A 17,616-nucleotide genomic window follows, 5' to 3' on the forward strand; every position below is an offset into this window, starting at 1 on the left:
ATTAACATATTAATTGCTTTTATTTTTAATGTTTTTCTTAGTGCTTGTCCAGAAATAGAATTTTTATCTAGTTGATATTAGAGTAGCAATTCTTTTACCTTATGACTCTTCAAACAAATCTCTTCATTTACTTTTTTGCCTCCTTTTCCTTTTGATAAACTCCAAACTCTTAGGAAAATGGAAAAAGGGGGCAATGAACACCCGTGTTCTTCACTCAGATTTACTAGATGTTTACCCAAGTACACACTCAGATACATACATACACGGAGAGATTGTGAAGATGGATGTGTGTGTGTTATGGATGCGTGTTCAGTTTTTTCTCTGAATCATTTGTACATAAGTTGCAGACATCATGACATACTTTGCATATATCTCTTAAATTCATAGGCTGTCTTCTTCAAAACTGTCCTATAATACCATTATCACCATGGAATTCAACACTGATAAAGCAATGTTTTCCGATATATAGTTCCAATTCAAATACCCCTGGTTGCCCCCCAAATATCCTTTATAACTGTCTTCCCTTATTTAGTATTCAGTTAAATGTCATTCACTGAATCAGTTATATCTCTTTGTTGTTAGTCACTAAGTTGTGCCCAACTCTTTGCGACCCCATGGACTGCAACACGCCAGGCTTCCCTGTCCTTCACCATCTCTCGAAGTTTGCTCAAACTCATACCTATTGTCGGTGATGCCATCCAACCATCTCATCCTCTGTCGCCCCCTTCTCCTGCCTTCAGTCTTTCCAAACATCTTGAGTCTTTTCCCTTGAGTAGGCTCTTCATATCAGATGGCCAAAGTATTGGAACTTTAGCTTCAGCATCAGCCCCCCCAAGTGAATATTCATGGTTGATTTCCTTTAGGATTGACTGGTTTAATCTTGCTGTCCTAGGGACAGCTCTGTTTTTGTTTTTGTCTTTTGCAATGTTCACATATTTGTAAAGAATCTGAGCAAAAAAAAGAAAAAAAGAATCTAAGCCTTTCGTTTTGTAGGGTATCTCGCAGGAGTTGTCTGACTGTTCTTCATCCTTAGCTGCAGGTAGACATCTCGTGTATTTGCCTCGCATTTACATCATCATGACCTAGTATTGGTAGTGACAAGTTCAGCTGGCCAAGGTGATTTCTGCCAGAGCTCTCCTTTATGATGTTACCTTATTTATTTCTTCTAATTAGTAAGTAATCTGTGGGGTGAGGTTTGAGATCATAGGAATATTCTCTTTCCCAGATAATTTTCACCAGTGATTTAGCACCCATTGCTGGTCGTATTATGATTTTTCACCAATCATTCAATCTGCGCGTCAGACTTCCTTCCCTGTAACATAGTCCCCCCTTTTTCACTTTTTCCACATCTGTGATATCACACAAGGGAGTATCTGGCTAGTCAAGAGAAGGACTCTGAAATCAAACTGTATAGGTGTGCCCCTTGTCTCTGTCACATGCTGACCAGACGACCTGGGTAAATGCTTCACTTCACAACCCTCAGTGCCCTAGTGTTTAACACTGGAGACAGGAGTAAGTCCTGCGAGAGGTGTCCATTGGGGCTGGAGCCATGGGTGGCACTCACTGAGTATGATTACAGAGGCAGGAAGGATGGTTGAGTGCCCAGTGAGTGCTGCTCCAACCCTGAGTTCGTTTGTAACCCATGAAAGCTGATTCAGACCTTTGGCCAAAAGGCTGATGAACGTTAATGACAGGGCAGAGCTCTAGTCTGAGTGCTCATAATCGTAAGTCCCTACACTTAGAAGGTTGCGTAGAGAAGCAAACTCATGGCAGGAAGCATCCACCAGCAAACAGTGTCCCCATGAGGTGACTCCACCCCCTGTTCTGGTTACTCCTCACTCTCACAGTCACACTCCCTTCCACCCTGCTGCAGGCCTGGACCTCCCTGGCCTGCTCTCTGTCTGCCTTTCAGTCACAGATAACTAATTGGACTTCTTGTCTGAAGGTTATTAAATTTCTTTCTGTTTCGATTTAGTCACTGTGGTTTTATTCAGTCCCTATGGTTTTATTTTCTGGCTGAGGAATCTTCCTTAAGAATGTTTTAGAAATTTTACCAAGGAATAGTATTGTGAATATACATGTGATTTACAAGCTACATGTGGACATGGATTAGATTGCTTCTGGAGAGTACTTGTAGCTACTAGATTATCTTCAAAACACTTCCTCTGTACATTTTACGTGTCTCATTTTCTTCCCCACAGTGCTTTCTTTTTTTCTATTGAAGTGTAGTTGATTTACAATGTTGTGTTAATTACTGCTGTACAGCAAAGTGACTCAGTTATACATGTATATGCATTCTTTTTTATATTCTGTTCCATTACAGTGTATCATAAGATATTGAATATATTTTTCTGTGCTATAAAGTAGGACCTTGTTGTTTATAAAAGCTTGCATGTGCTAACTCCAGCCTCCCCCTTGGCAAACTTCCCTGCGATTCTTAAAAGCAGATGAGGGCTGGTGTGATAAAGGATGCCTGTGGCTGCAGCCAGTGTGCTTCCTGCTTGTCAGACAGAGCTTGCAGGATAGCTCTGTGGTGTCCCCTGTTCTCCTGCTTTCTGGGGCGATAGCCAGCCCAGCTGGCATCCCCAACCCAAAGTTCCCCTGAAGTTTCCCACCTCCTCCTTCTGGTTTCCTCCTTCTTAGCAGTTTATGAGCTGGGGACCCTCTGCCTGTCTCTGTGTGCCTTTGGGATGAGTTCCCTGGGGAAAGAACTAGGTTGTAGGTCTGACATCAACTTGATGGGATGGGTGGAGCCAAGTTGAAAATGGGATCTCTGCTTCTGCAGAGACACAGAAGAGAGCACTTGGGTTTGTTTGTTTTTTGATACATATTGATTTATTTACAATACTGTGTTAGTTTCAGGTGTACAGAACAATGATTCATTTATACATATATATATTTTTTTACATTCCCTTTCATTATAGGTTATTACAAGATATTGAATATAGTTCCCTGTGCTATACTGGAAATCTTTGTTGATTACTTGAGTTTCATTTGAACATGTGGGTAGAAATATCAGGACGGCCTTTTTTTTTTTTTTCATTTCCTAGTATGCACCATGAGGAATTTCTGCCCCCTTGAAAACCTGAGTTACCTAGTTTTGAGAGGTGTGCTCCAAACCAGCATGCTTAAGGATGGCCTTGAGGCATCTTGAAGGCTCAGAGAAGCCCCTCTTGGAGAAGCCCCGTCCCCGAGGTTGGCAGGCCCTGGGCCTCGCAGGGGCCCTCCCCGGCAACCCTGGGCCAGGACCCTGAGTCCCTCTCTTCTGCTCCCTTTTCCTGCTTCCTTGTGCCTGACAGGAAGGGCCTCAGTCTTCTCCTGCAGCTGCTTCCCTGGATCCCAGGGAAGCTCACGTTTTTCTGGGGCAGGTGTGATCAGGGTGCTGTATTTGTCTGTGTCACACACACCCACACTTCCCCAGGAAGAATGGGCCCATGCTGCCCCAGACTAGGTGACACATCAGGTCATGAGGAAGGTATCAGAGCCAGGGGCCTGAGCTCCCCCTGGGGGACCTGGTTCTGCCCATTGGTGCCAAACTCTGGGGCAGTGGGGTGGGGATGCTGGGCAGGCAGGCTGTGCTTCCTTCCATGTGAAACATCACCTCTTGGGCTCTGAGGTTCTGGGGTCTCGGGGTCAAGTGCTCACTCCCACTTTCTAGCTGGGTGGCCCTGACTCCCCAGCTGCCCAAGGAGTCAGTGGTTCCCCAGGGGGTTGGACTCTGAGCAAAAAAAAAAAAGGTTGAAATCAACTACCTCAAACTTGATGCTCTCCAAAGCTGCAAAGCTTCTTACTTGATCTTGAGCCAGCACTTAAGTGTTTGAGTGATATTGGCTTCACCATTCTTTCCTCAGGGGAGTTGTACTTATATATTCTGCTTAAAAGTGTCATTTCTTTCTTAACTCAGACAGCTGATCCCATAAACTTTAACTTTGTGTGCATCACCTTTTGTGAACCAACCTTTTAAAAATTATTAATATGTTTTATTTACAAAACAGAAGTAGAACCACAGACACAGAAACAAACGTACGGTTACCAAAGGGGAAAGGTGGTGGGGAATAAGTTAGGAGTTTGGAATTAGCATATACATTGGAATTAGCATATACACACAGTTATCAACATATATATAAAATAGAGGGCTTCCCAGGTGTTTCAGCAGTTAAGAATCTGCCCGCAATGCAGGAGACCTGGGTTCGATCCCTGGGTGGGGAAAATCCCCTGGAGGAGGAAACAGCAACCCACTCCAGTATTCTTGCCTGGAGAATTCCATGGACAGAGGAGCTTGGCGGGCTACAGTCCATGGAGTTGCAAAGAGTCGGACACGACTTAGTGACTAACACACACACACACACACACACACACACATATAAAATAGATAAACAACAAGGACTGCTATATAGCAGAGGGAGCAATACTCAGTATCTTACAACAACCTATAAGGGAGAAGAATCTAAAAAAGTATATATATTGTTGTTGTTGTTTAGTTAATAAGTCTTGACTGACTCTTTTGTGACCCAGTGGACTGTAGCCCGCTAGGCCCCTTCTGTCCATGGGATTTCTCAGGGAAGAATACTAGAGTGGGCCATTTTTCATTCTCCATGGGCTCTTCCCAGCCCAGGGTTTGAATCCATGTCTCCTACATTGGCAGGCGGATTCTCTACTGCCACCAGGGAAGGCCTGTATAAGATAAGTTCTTTTGATATGACATAAAAGCAAATCTTCTGAAAGAATGGTACTCCAGAGGGTCTTATTAGGTGTCTAAAGTTATTAGTTTAAGAATATATTTGCAACTAAATGAATAGATAATTACAACAGTAATAATCGTATATAACCTATTTTTGGTACCCACTGTGGGCGAGGCACTGTGTTGTGTAATCACCTCCAGATCCATGTAAAACAGGAGCTACTCTCCTCATTTCAAAGGGAAGCAGTGAGAGCCAGGAACGAAATTGATTGTCCCAGTTTATTTGCAGGCCTGGTACATTTGTATTTCAGTATAAGTGTTCCTAGTGATTAAAGCTTGAAACTCAGATATCCAAAGAATACAATTAGTAGATTAACACATTCAGGTCATAAAGTTGTCAGGTAAGTATAGGAACTGATTGGGTTCTTAAAAATCTACCCATCTCACTGTCAGCTATTATAAAATATACAGAGCCATCCAGGATGATGCAGTCTGTAGATGTCTTTTTCTTTTTTATTTGTTTGTTCCTTCATTTAGGTAAACTGGCTTCTTCTGTTTGGAGAGATAGATACTTAGATAAAACTGAATTTTATAATAGCCTGTTCTAGCATAAAAGCTGAAATTCTCCTTTGCTTGTGAAATTTAATTATTTTTTAATGGAAAAGAGCTATCACATCTACTCCCTTTGTTTCACTTCTTGTAAGTATGCTGGAAACTTCCAAGTGTAAATATCTAGCTCACTGGAACTTCTGTCTAAATATCCCCTAGATAGCTTTCCCGACCTCTTTAACATGCACACACACACACACAAACACACAGACACACAGTTATGCAAGGATGCATACATGCTTATGCACACACGCATATATATGCATCCACATCCAACATAAACACAAGTACACATACTCATATACGGACACACAGAAGCTCACACACATAGACGCCTACACATGTGCACAAAGTCACACGTGAACACCTCAATACACATGCACACATGGTCTGTAATCCAAGTAGAGTTCATTTTTATATGTGGTGTGAGGTCTAGATTGAGGTGTTTTTGTCTCTTTGCTTTTGCATATGACTATCAATTCGTTCTAGGCTCACTGTTTGAAAAGTCTGTCCTTTTCCCATCAATTGCCTCGGTACCTTTGTCAAAATCTCAGCTGTTTTCTGTTCCATTGATCTGTGTATCTATCCTCTCCCAAATACCACACTGTCTTGCCCACAGTAGGTTTATAATGCATTTTTAAGCAGCATGAATCCTCCAGCTGTTTTTCTTTTTTCAAAATTGTTTCAAAAATCTGGTTCCTTCATCTTTCCGTGTAAGTTTTAGAATCCACTTGTCCATGTCTACAAAGAATCCTGCTTAGATGTCGAATGGGATTGTATTTAATTTGTAGATTATTTGAGGGTAATTGACTGCTTAACTGCACTGTATCTTGCAATCCATGCTAGTGGTACGTCTCTTCATTTATTTAGGTCATGGTTGGTCTCTTTTGTCTGATTTTTGTGAGCTCCCTGCAATTTTGTTTCAGGAATATGTCCTTGCTTTGTTGATCTTCAGGTCTATACACATCCTGCTCCACCTGTTTGGCCCTGTTCGTACTTCCCACCCACCCCTCATATTCATGTGGAGATCAGCTCTCTACCTCTTTACTTGCAAAATTCTTAGTTCTTCTGCAGATGAAAGATCACTTCCTCAGCCCCGTTAATTCTCTCCTCCATGCCTATGGTCAACACCGAAATCAGATTGATTATATTCTTTGCAACCAAAGATGGAGAAGCTCTATACAGTCAGCAAAAACAAGACCAGGAGCTGACTGTGGCTCAGACCATGAACTCCTTATTGCCAAATTCAGACTGAAATTGAAGAAAGTAAGGAAAACCACTAGACCATTCAGGTATGACCTAAATCAAATCCCTTATGATTATACAGTGGAAGTGAGAAATAGATTTAAGGGTCTAGATCTGATAGATAGAGTGCCTGATGAACTATGGAATGAGGTTCGTGACATTGTACAGGAGACAGGGATCAAGACCATCCCCATGGAAAAGAAATGCAAAAAAGCAAAATGGCTGTCTGGGGAGGCCTTACAAATAGCTGTGAAAAGAAGAGAAGCAAAAAGCAAAGGAGAAAAGGAAAGATATAAACATCTGAATGCAGAGTTCCAAAGAATAGCAAGAAGAGATAAAAAAGCCTTCTTCAGTGATCAATGCAAAGAAATAGAGGAAAACAACAGAATGGGAAAGACTAGAGATCTCTTCAAGAAAATCAGAGATACCAAAGGAACATTTCATGCAAAGTTGGGCTCAATAAAGGACAGAAATGGTATGGACCTAACAGAAGCAGAAGATATTAAGAAGAGATGGCAAGAATACACAGAAGAACTATACAAAAAAAATCTTCATGACCCAGATAATCACGATGGTGTGATCACTGACCTAGAGCCAGACATCCTGGAATGTGAAGTCAAGTGGGCCTTAGAAAGCATCACTACGAACAAAGCTAGTGGAGGTGATGGAATTCCAGTTGAGCTATTTCAAATCCTGAAAGATGATGCTGTGAAAGTGCTGCACTCAATATGCCAGCAAATTTGGAAAACTCAGCAGTGGCCACAGGACTGGAAAAGGGCAGTTTTTATTCCAATTCCAAAGAAAGGCAATGCCAAAGAATGCTCAAACTACCACACAATTGCACTCATCTCACACGCCAGTAAAATAATGCTCAAAATTCTCCAAGCCAGGCTTCAGCAATATGTGAACCGTGAACTTCCAGTTGTTCAAGCTGGTTTTAGAAAAGGCAGAGGAACCAGAGACAAAATTGCCAACATCCACTGGATCATGGAAAAAGCAAGAGAGTTCCAGAAAAGCATCTATTTCTGCTTTATTGACTAGGCCAAAGCCTTTGACTGTGTGGATCACAATAAACTGTGGAAAATTCTGAAAGAGTTGAGAATACCAGACCACCTGACCTGCCTCTTGAGAAACCTATATGCAGGTCAGGAAGCAACAGTTAGAACTAGACATGGAACAACAGACTGGTTCCAAATAGGAAAAGGAGTACATCAAGGCTGTATATTGTCACCCTGCTTATTTACCTTATATGCAGAGTACATCATGAGAAACGCTGGACTGGAAGAAGCACAAGCTGGAATCAAGATTGCCGGGAGAAATATCAATAACCTCAGATATGCAGATGACACCACTCTTATGGCAGAAAGTGAAGAGGAATTCAAAAGCCTCTTGATGAAAGTGAAAGTGGAGAGTGAAAAAGTTGGCTTAAAGCTCAACATTCAGAAAATGAAAATCATGGCATCCGATCCCATCACTTCATGGGAAATAGATGGGGAAACAGTGGAAACAGTGTCAGACTTTATTTTTGGGGGGCTCCAAAATCACTGCAGATGGTGACTGCAGCTGTGAAATTAAAAGACGCTTACTCCTTGGAAGGAAAGTTATGACCAACCTAGATAGCATATTGAAAAGCAAAGATATTACTTTGCCAACAAAGGTCCATCTAGTCAAGGCTATGGTTTTTCCTGTGGTGACGTATGAATGTGAAAGTTGGATTGTGAAGAAATGAGCACCGAAGAATTGATGCTTTTGAATTGTGGTGTTGGAGAAGACTCTTGAGAGTCCCTTGGACTGCAAGGAGATGCAACCAGTCCATTCTGAAGGAGATCAGCCCTGGGATTTCTTTGGAAGGAAGGATGCTGAAGCTGAAACTCCAGTACTTTGGCCACCTCATGCGAAGAGTTGACTCATTGGAAAAGACTCTGATGCTGGGAGGGATTGGGGGCAGGAGGAGAAGGAGACGACAGAGGATGAGATGGCTGGATGGCATCACTGACTCGATGGACCTGAGTCTGAGTGAACGCCAGGAGTTGGTGATGGACAGGGAGGCCTGGCATGCTGCGATTCACGGGGTCGCAAAGAGTCAGACACGACTGAGCGACTGAACTGAACTGAACTGAACTGATAGTGAGATAGCTAAGCGTATAATCAGATAGACACAAAGCCAAATAGAAAAGGGAAGAGATTGAAAAGTAGAGAGATAGGTAAGTAGTCAGGTTGGCAGGTAGGTAGAAATAGAGAAGGGAGGGAGGGATATAGTTTAACTTAAGTTTAATTAATCTTAACAAAATTCTAAGAAAGATATGGTATATTCCCCCCTTGTATAGATGAGGAAAAGATTGAAGGGGCTTTAGTGACCATCCAGAGGTCATTCTTACAGAGGATGGCAGCACCCAGGTCTCATCAGTCTGGCCTTTCTCCTTTGCTTCTCCAACTTCCGTCACTGCCTTACCAACTGAGCCTTTCCTTTCTCTTGTTCCCTTCAGTTTTCAGACTTGAGCCCACCTGTCATTTCTTATCTAATTGAATAGCTTCTGCAGAAAATAATACTTCAAGTAGATTGTATCATTTGAGCACAAAGCAGAGCTCTGAAAGCCAGAAGTAAAATTAAAAGGAACGCTGTGGCTTTTTAGACATTGTCCTACAAATGAGATTCTTTTCCCTTTCAATAGTTTTAATTATTCTGTACTACATGGATATTCTCATATGCCTTAGAGAAATGTTCATATTGACACCTCAGGGACAGGTCATGTCCTGGTGCCATAGGTAATGCAGACATTCCTCTTTGACAAACAGTTGTTTTGGATATTTCCAGCTGTGCTGCAAAGAACATCCTTGTGCACTTGAGCATGCCTGACTCTATGAAAGATACCAAGAGGCAGAATTACATTTAAAAAACTTAGATACTGAACAAAATGCTCTCCACTGACCTCACCACAAACCCCATATACTCCCCCTAGTGGTGGAAAAAATAACCCATTTCAACCAATCAGGGCTGATTTTTCCAAATAATTTTTAAATGTAATTAATTTATTTTTAATTGGAGGATAATTGCTTTACAATATTGTTTTAGTTTCTGCCATACATCAACATGAATCACCTGTGGTGGTAGTGGTGTAGTTGCTAAGTTGTGTCTGACTTTTAAAAAAAAATTATTTATTTTTTAACTGAAGGATAATTGCTTTACAGAATTTTGTTGTTTTCTGTCAAACATCCACAATAATCAGCCACAGGTGCACTATGTCCCCTCCCTCCTGAACCTCCCTCCCATCTCCCTCCCCATCCGACCCCTCTAGATTGTTACAGAGCCCCTGTTTGAGTTCCCTGAGTCATACAGTAAATTTCCATTGGCTATCTATTTTACATATGGTATTGTAAGTTTCCATGTTACTCTCTCCATACGTCTCACTCTCTCCCTCCTCCCCTCCCCCTGTGTCCATAAGTTGGTTCTCTATGTCTGTTTCTCCATTGCTGCCCTGAAAATTATCAGTGCCATCTTTCTAGATTCCATATATATGCATTCATATCAGTTCAGTTCAGTCGCTCAGTTGTGTCCAACTCTTTGCAACCCCATGAATCGCAGCACACCTGTCCATGACCAACTCCCGGAGCTCACCCAAACTCATGTACATCGAGTTGATGATTCTATCAAGCCACCTCATCCTCTGTCGTCCCCTTCTCCTCCTGCCCCCAATCCCTCCCAGCATCAGTATATGATATTTATATTCCTCTGACTCACTTCACTCTATATAATAGGCTCTAGGTTTGTCCACCTCATTAGAACTGACTCAAATGTGTTCCTTCTTGTGGCTGAGTAATATTCCATTGTATATATGTACCACAGATTCTTTATCCATTCATCTGTCAATGGACATCTAGGTTGCTTCCATGTTCTAGCTATTGTAAATAGTGCTGCATTGAACATTGGGGTACATGAGTCTTTTTCAATTCTGGTTTCATTAGAGTATATGCCCAGTAGTAGAATTGCTGGGCCATGTGGTAGTTTTATTCCTAGTTTTTTAAGGAATCTCTTTACTGTTCTCCATAGTGGCTGTATCAGTTTGCATTCCCACTAACAGTGTAAGAGAGATTCCTTTTCTTCATACCCTTTCCAGAATTTATTGTTTCTAGACGTTTTGATGATGGCCATTCTGACCTGCGTGAGATGATACCTCATTGTGATTTTGATGGTATTTCTCCACAGAAGACACACAGAATGCTAATAAACACATGAAAACACATTTTTTGATTGGGTTCTTTGTTTTTCTGATATTGAGCTTCAATGAGATACTATATTTTAAAGATTAATCTTTGGGCAGTTGCTTCATTTAAAGTTATTCTCTCCCATTCTGAGGATTGTCTTTTCATCTTGTTTATGGCTTCCTTTGCTGTGCAAAAGCTTTTAAGTTTAATTAGTTCCCACATTTGTTTTTGTTTTTATTTCCATTACTGTAGAAGATGGGTCATGGAGGATCTTGCTATGATTTATGTCAAGGAGTGTTCTGTATATGTTTTCCTCTAAGTGTTTTATAGTTTCTGGTCTTACATTTGGGTCTTTAATTCATTTTGAGTTTATCTTTATGTATGGTGTTAAGAAATGCTCAAATTCCTTATTTTACACATAGCTGTCCAGTTTTCCCAGCACCACTTACTAAAGAGACAGTTTTTTCTCCATTGTATATTCTTCCCTCTTCTGTCAAAGATGAGGTACCCATAGGTGCGTGGGTTTATCTCTGAGCTTGCTATCTTGTACCATTGGTCTATATTTCTATTTTTGCGCCAGCCATACTATCTTCATGACTGTAGCTTTGTAGTACAGTCTGAAGTCAAGAAGGTTGATTCCTTTGGCTCTCCATTTCTCTTTCTCAAGTTTGCTTTGGCTATCTGGGGTCTTTTGTATTTTCATACAAATTGTTAAATTTTTTGCTATAGTTCTCTGAAAAATGCTACTGGAAATTTGATAGGGATTGCATTGAATCTGTTGGAGAAGGCACTGGCCACCCACTCCAGTACTCTTGCCTGGAAAATTCCATGGATGGAGGAGCCTGGTGGGCTGCAGTCCATGGGGTCACTAAGAGTCAGACATGACTGAGCGACTTCACTTTCACTTTTCACTTTCTTGCATTGGAAAAGGAAATGGCAACCCACTCCAGTGTTCTTGCCTGGAGAATCCCAGGGATGGGGGAGCCTGGTGGGCTGCCGTCTATGGGGTCGCACAGAGTCGGACACAACTGACATGACTTAACAGCAGCAGCAGCATTGAATCTGTAGATTGCTTTGGGTAGTAGTATAGTCATTTTCACAATATTGATTCTTTAAATCCAAGAACCTGGTATTATCTCTTCATCTCTTTATGTTGTCTTTGATTTCTTTCATCAATATCTTGTAATTTTCTGTAAACAGTTCTTTTGTCTCCTTAAGTAGGTTCATTCCTAGGTATTTTATTCTTTTTGTTGCAGTGGTGAATGGGATTGATTGCTTAATTTCTCTTTCTGATTTTTCATCATTAGTGTATAGGAAGGCAAGGGATTTTTGTGTTTTGATTTTGTATCCTACAACTTTACTAAATTCACTTATTAGTTCTAGTAATTTTCTGATAGGATCTTTAGGGTTTTCTGTGTATAGTCATGTTATCTGCAAACAGTAAGAGTTTCTTTTCCAATATGGATTCCTTTCTTTTTTTTCCAATCTGGATTCCTTTTATTTCCTCTGATTGCCATGGCTAGGACTTTCAGAACTGTTGAATAATAGTGGTGAGAGTGGGCACTCTTGTCTCGTTCCTGTTTTGCAGGATATGCTTTCAGTTTTTCACCATTGAGAATAATGTTTAATATATATGGCCTTCATTTTGTTGAGATAGGTTCCTTTTGTGCCTGTTTTCTGAAGAGTTTTATCATAAATGGGTACTGAATTTTATGAAAAGCTTTTTCTACATCTATTGAGATTATCATATGATTTTTATCTTTTAATTTGTTAACACATGTATCATATTGATTGATTTGCATATACTGAAGAATCCTTAAATCTCTTGGATAAACCTGACTTGATCATGGCATATGATCCTTTCAATAAGTTGTTGGATTCTGTTTGCTAAAATTTTGTTGAGGATTTTTGTATCTATGTTCATAAGTGATATTGGCTTAAAATTTTATTTTTTGTGATGTCTTTGGTTTTGGTATCACAGTGATGGTGGCCTCATAGAATGAGTTTGGAAATGTTCCTTCCTCTGAAATTGTTTGGATGAGTTTGAAAAGGACAGGCATTAGCTCTTCTCTAAATGTTTGATAGAATTCACCTGTGAAACCATCTGTCCCTAGGCTTTTGTTTCTTGGGAGATTTTTGGTCACAGTTTTTATTTCAGTGCCTGTGACTGGCTTGTTCATAATTCTGTTTCTTCTTGTTTCAGTCTTGAAGGTTGAACTTTTCTAAGAATTTGTCCATTTCTTCCAGGTTGTCTGTTTAATTGGCTTATAGTTGCTCATAATAGTCACGTATGATCTTTGTATTTCTGCATTGTCTGTTGTAACCCCCTCCTTTTTTCAATCTAATTTTGTTGGTTTGAGTCTTTTCCCTTTTTTCTTGATGAGTCTGGCGAGTGTTTTGTCAATTTTGTTTATCTTCTCAAAGAACCACTTTTAGTTTTATGATCTCTGCTATTGTTTCTTTCACTTCTTTTTCATTGATCTTTTTCCTTTGTACACAGATTCTTTTACCATCTGAGGCACCAGGGGAGCCCCAAGTTTAGGTTGTCTATTTGATGTTTTTCTTATTTCTTGAGGTAGAATTGCATTACTATAAACTTCCCTCTTAGAACTGCTTTTGCTGCATCCCATAGGTTTTGAGTTGTGTTTTCATTATCATTTGTTTCTAGGTATTTTTTAATTTCCCCTTTGATTTCTTCAGTAACCTGTTGGTTATCTAGAATCATAATGTTTAATCTTGATTCCCATAAGGATAACAGCTGATCTTTCAATAGAAACTCTTCAGGCCCGGAGGGAATGGCAAGACATACTTAAAGTGATGAAAGAAAATAACCTACAGCCCAGATTACTGTACCCAGCAAGGATCTCATTCAAATATGAAGGAGAAATCAAAAGCTTTACAGACAAGCAAAAGCTGAGAGAATTAAGCACCACCAAACCAGCTCTCCAACAAATGCTAAAGGATATTCTCTAGACAGGAAACACAAAAAGGGTGTATAAATTCGAACCCAAAACAATAAAGTAAATGGCAACGAGATCATACTTATCAATAATTACCTTAAACATAAATGGGTTGAATGCCCCAACCAAAAGACAAAGACTGGCTGAATGGATACAAAAACAAGACCCCTACATATGCTGTCTACAAGAGAACCACCTCAAAAGAGGGGACACATACAGACTGAAAGTGAAGGGCTGGAAAAAGATATTCCATGCAAATAGAGATCAAAAGAAAGCAGGAGTAGCAATACTCATATCAGATAAAATAGACTTTAAAACAAAGGCTGTAAAAAGAGACAAAGAAGGACACTACATAATGATCAAAGGGTCAATCCAAGAAGAAGATATAACAATTATAAATATATATGCACCCAACACGGGAGCACCGCAGTATATAAGACAAATGCTAACAAGTATGAAAGGAGAAATTAACAATAACACAATAATAGTGGGAGACTTTAATACCCCACTCACACCTATCGATAGATCAACTAAACAGAAAATTAACAAGGAAACACAAACTTTAAATGATACAATAGACCAGTTAGACCTAATTGATATCTATAGGACATTTCACCCGAAAACAATGAATTTCACTTTTTTCTCAAGCACACATGGAACCTTCTCCAGGATAGATCACATCCTGGGCCATAAATCTAGCCTTGGTAAATTCAAAAAAAATGGAAATCATTCCAAGCATCTTTTCTGACCACAATGCAGTAAGATTAGATCTCAATTACAGGAGAAAAAAATATTAAAAATTCCAACATATGGAGGCTGAACAACATGCTGCTTAATAACCAACAAATCACAGAAGAAATCAAAAAAGAAATCAAAATATGCATAGAAACAAATGAAAATGAAAACACAACAACCCCAAACCTATGGGACACTGTAAAAGCAGTGCTAAGGGGAAAGTTCATAGCAATACAGGCATACCTCAAGAAATAAGAAGAGAGTCAAATAAATAACCTAACTCTACACCTAAAGCAACTAGAAAAGGAAGAAATGAAGAACCCCAGGGTTAGTAGAAGGAAAGAAATCTTAAAAATTAGGCCAGAAATAAATGCAAAAGAAACAAAAGAGACCATAGAAAAAATCAGCAAAGCCAAAAGCTGGTTCTTTGAAAGGATAAATAAAATTGACAAACCATTAGCCAGACTCATCAAGAAACAAAGGGAGAAAAATCAAATCAATAAAATTAGAAATGAAAATGGAGAGATCACAACAGACAACACAGAAATACAAAGGATCATAAGAGACTACTATCAGCAATTATATGCCAATAAAATGGACAAATTCTTAGAAAAGTACAACTTTCCAAAACTGAACCAGGAAGAAATAGAAAATCTTAACAGACCCATCACAAGCATGGAAATTGAAACTGTAATCAGAAATCTTCCAGCAAATAAAAGCCTAGGTCCAGACGGCTTCACAGCTGAATTCTCCCAAAAATTTAGAGAAGAGCTGACACCTATCCTACTCAAACTCTTCCAGAAAATTTCAGAGGAAGGTAAACTTTCAAACTCATTCTATGAGGCCACCATCACCCTAATATCAAAACCTGACAAAGATGCCACAAAAAAAGAAAACTACAGGCCAATATCACTGATGAACATAGATGCAAAAATCCTTAACAAAATTCTAGCAATCAGAATCCAACAACACATTAAAAAGATCATACACCATGACCAAGTGGGCTTTATCCCAGGGATGCAAGGATTCTTCAATATCCACAAATAAATCAATGTAATACACCACATAAACAAATTGAAAAATAAAAGCCATATGATTATCTCAATAGATGCAGAGAAAGCCTTTGATAAAATTCAACATCCATTTATGATAAAAACTCTCCAGAAAGCAGAAATAGAAGGAACATACCTCAACATAATAAAAGCTATATATGACAAACCCACAGCAAACATTATCCTCAAAGGTGAAAAATTGAAAGCATTTCCCCTAAAGTCAGGAACAAGACAAGGGTGCCCACTCTCACCACTACTATTCAACATAGTTTTGGAAGTTTTGGCCACAGCAATCAGAGCATAAAAGGAAGTAAAAGGAATCCAAATTGGAAAAGAAGAAGTAAAACTCTCACTGTTTGCAGATGACATGATCCTCTACATAGAAAACCCTAAAGACTCCACCAGAAAATTACTAGAGCTAATCAATGAATATAGTAAAGTTGCAGGATATAAAATCAACACACAGAAATCCCTTGCACTCCTATACACTAATAATGAGAAAATAGAGAAATTAAGGAAACAATTCCATTCACCATTGCAATGAAAAGAATAAAATACTTAGGAATATATCTACCTAAAGAAACTAAAGACCTATATATAGAAAACTATAAAACACTGGTGAAAGAAATCAAAGAGGACACTAATAGATGGAGAAATATACCATGTCATGGATTGGAAGAATCAATATGGTGAAAATGAGTATACTACCCAAAGCAATCTATAGATTCAGTGCAATCCCTATCAAGCTACCAACAGTATTTTTCAGAGCTAGAACAAATAATTTCACAATTTGTATGGAAAAACAAAACACCTCGAATAGCCAAAGCTATCTTGAGAAAGAAGAATGGAACTGGAGGAATCAACCTGCCTGACTTCAGGCTCTACTACAAAGCCACAGTCATCAAGACAGTATGGTACTGGCACAAAGACAGAAATATAGATCAATGGAACAAAATAGAAAGCCCAGAGATAAACCCGTGCACCTATAAACACCTTATCTTTGACAAAGGAGGCAAGAATATACAATGGAGAAAAGACAATCTCTTTAACAAGTGGTGCTGGGAAAACTGGTCAACCACCTGTAAAAGAATGAAACTAGAACACTTTCTAACACCATACACAAAAATAAACTCAAAATGGATTAAAGATCTAAACATAAGACCAGGAACTATAAAACTCCTAAAGGAGAATATAGGCAAAACACTCTCCGACATACATCACAGCAGGATCCTCTATGACCCACCTCCCAGAATATTGGAAATAAAAGAAAAAATAAACAAATGGGATCTAATTAAAATTAAAAGCTTCTGCACAACAAAAGAAGCTATCAGATCAGATCAGATCAGATCAGCCGCTCAGTCGTGTTCGACTCTTCGCGACCCCATGCATCACAGCACGCCAGGCCTCCCTGTCCATCACCAACTCCCGGAGTTCACTGAGACTCACGTTCATCGAGTCAGTGATGCCATCCAGCCATCTCATCCTCTGGCGTCCCCTTCTCCTCCTGCCCCCAATTCCTCCCAGCATCAGAGTCTTTGCCAATGAGTCAACTCTTCGCATGAGGTGGCCAAAGTACTGGAGTTTCAGCTTTAGCATCATTCCTTCCAAAGAAATCCCAGGGCTGATCTCCTTCAGAATGGACTGGTTGGATCTCCTTGCAGTCCAAGGGACTCTCAAGAGTCTTCTCCAACACCACAGGTCAAAAGCATCAATTCGGCGCTCAGCCTTCTTCACAGTCCAACTCTCACATCCATACATGACCACAGGAAAAACCATAGCCTTGACTAGACGGACCTTTGTTGGCAAAGTAATGTCTCTGCTTTTGAACATGCTATCTAGTTGGTTGGTCATAACTTTCCTTCCAAGGAGTAAGCGTCTTTTAATTTCATGGCTGCAGTCACCATCTGCAGTGATTTTGGAGCCCAAAAAAATAAAGTCTGACACTGTTTCCACTGTTTCCCCGTCTATTTCCCATGAAGTGATGGGACCGGATGCCATGATCTTCGTTTTCTGAACGTTGAGCTTTAAGCCAACTTTTTCACTCTCTTATTTCACTTTCATCAAGAGGCTTTTGAGTTCCTCTTCACTTTCTGCCATAAGGGTGGATTCATCTGCATATCTGAGGTTATTG

General features: G+C 39.8%; 1 protein-coding gene across 2 annotated transcripts in view; it reads left to right on the forward strand.

Moving 5' to 3' along the window:
* The window catches only part of OTUD7A (OTU deubiquitinase 7A), a 403,690-nt gene that overhangs the window by 201,155 nt on the left and 184,919 nt on the right, over positions 1 to 17,616 (forward strand). The gene's annotated exons all lie outside the window — the stretch shown is intronic.

The sequence above is a fragment of the Bos indicus x Bos taurus genome, chromosome 21 (genome assembly GCF_003369695.1).
Source record: "Bos indicus x Bos taurus breed Angus x Brahman F1 hybrid chromosome 21, Bos_hybrid_MaternalHap_v2.0, whole genome shotgun sequence".
NCBI lineage: Eukaryota > Metazoa > Chordata > Mammalia > Artiodactyla > Bovidae > Bos > Bos indicus x Bos taurus.